General features: G+C 35.2%; 1 non-coding gene across 1 annotated transcript; it reads right to left on the bottom strand.

Moving 5' to 3' along the window:
* Nucleotides 1–224: 224 nt before the first annotated feature.
* Nucleotides 225–296, bottom strand: TRNAA-UGC (transfer RNA alanine (anticodon UGC)). The gene has a single exon. It is a non-coding gene; the product is annotated as a tRNA-Ala (tRNA).
* Nucleotides 297–3,947: the final 3,651 nt, after the last annotated feature.

The raw sequence follows: 3,947 nt of genomic DNA, 5'->3' as shown, positions 1-3,947 counted from the left end.
TTATTGCAGGAAGCGCATTGCAAAAATGTCAAATCTGTAAAAATTCGACGAATGATAACACCATCAAAAAGACGTAAAATATTATTGCCGCTTTTTAAATGCTACCGCGCGTTTATTTCACTTTTATTACCAACGCGAAAATATAATCTTCAAGCTTTATATATATGTAAAATTAAAATAATAACTCACAACAATATAATCATGATATTATAAAAGCAAAAATTTGGAGATGCCGGGGATCGAACCCGGGGCCTTTCACATGCAAAGCGAACGCTCTACCACTGAGCTACATCCCCGATGAGTACAGGCGAATTGCTAACAAATTCGTTGCAAATGATCTAGTTTAAAATTTCAAATCAATTTTCGATCGTATTAAACGGCAATAATATTATATGCAGGTCGTGCATGCGCTTCATTATCGGTCGGTGTTCCTGTTAAATTATCGGACTTAAATGCGTTCACAATTAAAAACCTGTACAATCATCATTTTTTGTTTCGTCGCGCAAAGAAAATGGCGAACGCGTGACACTTGTGTCAATTTGTCTTTTGAGCGCGTCTTTGCTTTGGCCGTAACGCGCCTATAATCGACCTTCTCGCCAGTCATTAAACCGTGACAAATATCGGTTGCAAAAACTCAGTTAATTAACTAAAATTCGATACGATCTCGCTGATGATGACGGATTATAAATATTCTCGTTTTTTTGCTGCCGAAGTAAATGGTCGAGGTAATTGCATCCATCAACGAGCGAGAGCAAATAAATTGTTTTATTCCGGGAAATGCGATCTTGCATCTTGGATTGAGCTTTTCATGTCGCCGACACATCGTTTATCCAACTATATATTATATTTTAATTTGAAAACATGATATATGTATGCATGTATGTACATACATTGCAAATATTTAAATTATGATAATTAGTCATTATGCTATAAATCAATCACAACATTCTCTCTCCCCATTGTACATATTTTATATTTAAATTTTGAGTTTATTTGAGTTTGAGTTTGCAGTTTGACTGTCAATGACGGAATATTTGCACAGTCAACCTTCCTAGTTGAATTGAGTGAAGCAGTTGCAATATTGAGGCGCAGTGCAATTAACTCTTTAGTTTTGTTTGATGAATTGGGAAGGGGAACATCTACATACGACGAAGCTGCTATACGCGGCTTCCGCATTGGAAGATTTGAATTGCAAGGGTTGTCGCACAGTGTTTTCAACACATATTTTGTGTAGAATCATTATGTATAATGAATTTGGTACTAATATACAAAAGTTTGATAATAGGTGTCACCTTGGGCAATCTGTATTGGCACATAGAGTTCATATATTATATAATTGATAGATTGTAAAAATTTTGAAATCCTGTATGTTTTTAATAAATAAATAAATTAAATAAACCAAAACAGCAAACATATTGATGATTGTTAGCGAATTTTCCTTTAATTTAATTTGGTTATTAAATACTATATGTACGTATAATAAATTGGAATTAACCTCAATATATTTGGTACTTCATTGGGAGCATGTTCCAATAGTAGTCAAAAGATCCTGGAAGAATACAACTCAATCTTTGATAAGTTATAAAGTATAAGATGTAGCATAATAAAATTACAAATAAATTGAACAATAAAATACATATACAGAAATTTTAATATTTTCCATCATCTCACCATTAAAAAAGTTAACACAACAAATACCTATGCATATTGCTTTTCAAATAAAACAATTCAAAGCTGATATATAATATATTGAGTCATAAATAATTTTACACTATATTAACATTATTTACAAGTGGCGCTGTCTATCGTTGAAAACAGAAATCACAATTTTCGTCATGGAAAACTCACACGATTAAACATAGAGTGCGCTTTAAAATTATACATATTTTTTCAACTGAATCGCACACCATATATGTACAATATAAAATATTAATGAAATTCATTCGTATATAATTATTGGTTATTGTATGGTAAAATCGGTGCATTTAATTAATACAGTGCCATCGGCCTCCGAAGCGGTGCTCTCGCGCGATTTTCCCTTTTGCACTCATTGTGCACACACGATCCAAATTACAAAAAAATATACACATACATACATACATACTTAAAACAGGATAGTGAAATCTCGAAACGGACAATGAATGCATGGTATTGAATATCGAAAAGGTGGTATTCCACCGGTCGTGCTCTCGAACTTCACGATCAAATGAAGCAATAAAATCTGCCATGGGGGGAAAAACTGGTTCGGCGTTGAATGCAAGCCGACATGGCAATGATTCATCTGGGCGAGGATGATTACTCTTATTAAGGATTCATGCATGCACATTAACCCTTTGCGCACTGACACCGGTCAGTTGACAAGGTCGTAGTGTGTTTTTTTCCCGTTTGACTGCACATAAGTGACGCAAAACGCTGTCGATCGACGAGCCTCGAACTTGACATTGACATTTAATTTTATGGAGATTATGATAATGTATAACGTTATCATTTGTGGAATTTGCCTCAGTATAACAAATTAAGTTGTAGTCGCATGCTGTTTCAATTTGAACCTTATAAAAGTCAAATCTATCAAGTCTGCTTCAATTTTAATATCAGGATAAAGCCAGGGCCGCGCCTAGGAGTTCGGCTGCCTGTGTGCAAACTTAAATCAGCCGCTCTTTAATTTTATCAGTACTTGTGTAAATCATATTCATAAAAAAAAATTAAGTGCATGCGAGTAGTGCATAAATCTTACCTTGTGAAAATTAATTTTAGTCAGAATAAAAATAATCCAGAAAAACGTTTTCAAGTTCAAATGAAAATATAGTATTTTTACCACCAATCCCACATCTAGGACATTGTTCTTCCGATGACCAACCAATACTTAACATCCTTTAAGAAATACATCTGTCAGCCGCAAAGATAATATAACATAAAATAACTAGCTCTATGCGAACCGAAGCTATAAATGCTATCCCGTTATTTCCCCAAATTATAGTACAAGTTGTAACTTGCAACAGCAATCTGCAAGTATACAACAAAACAGCCTGAATGCATTTTAAAAAGTCCGATGTCTTGTTTCGTATTTTTTAAGGAATATAATTTTTTCGACTCTCATTTCTTTCGGCCGCCTGTGTGCGTTGCACACATTTATGTAATATGTGAGTTGCGGCCCTGATAAATCTACATGTTTTATTTTATTTTATTGTCACAATCAATACACACTCGCCATTACAGATTTGCTCCAATGCGACGGGTGTACGTTAATGAAATACATAAACAATCAGAAATCAGAAATACAGTAATACATACATATAGAATCAGAATATATGGAACTAGCTGTATTACCCGGCTTCGCTCAGTATTTATAATAAAAACTGCTTAAACATGACTAAGCTAATAGTAAACAATTAATTAAAAAAAAAAAAATTAAAAATTTGAAAAAAAAAATCAAAAAAAAAATTAAAAAACTTAAATTAAAAAAAAATTAAAAAAATTTAAAAAAATCAAAAAATATATAAAAAAAAATCAAAAAAATAAAATAAAAAAAAAATCGAATTTTTTTTTTGCCTTCTAGGGATTCGCCCTCGGTGCCCCCCTGAGCCTTTGCCTTCTAGGGCTTCGCCCCTCCACGCTCCCATGAGCAATTGCCGTTTAGGGCTTCGCCCCCCTTAGCTGATGCCTTTTAGGGCTTCGCCCCTCCGCGCCCCCATGATTAAATGCCGTCTAGGGCATCGCCCCCTTTAGTTAATGCCTTTTAGGGCTTCGCCCCTCCACGCCCCCAAGATTAATTGCCGTTTAGGGCTTCGCCCCCCCTAGTTAATGCCTTTTAGGGCTTCGCCCCTCCGCAACCCCATGATTAAATGCCGTCTAAGGCTTCGCCCCCATGATCAGTTGCCTTTTAGGGCTTCGCCCCTCCGCGCCCCCATGATTAATTGCCGTCTAGGCCTTCGCCCCCCTTAGTTAAT

The sequence above is a fragment of the Arctopsyche grandis genome, chromosome 8, assembly GCF_051622035.1.
Source record: "Arctopsyche grandis isolate Sample6627 chromosome 8, ASM5162203v2, whole genome shotgun sequence".
In the NCBI taxonomy this organism is placed as follows: Eukaryota; Metazoa; Arthropoda; class Insecta; order Trichoptera; family Hydropsychidae; genus Arctopsyche; species Arctopsyche grandis.
This window is presented reverse-complemented; position numbering and strand designations above follow the sequence as displayed.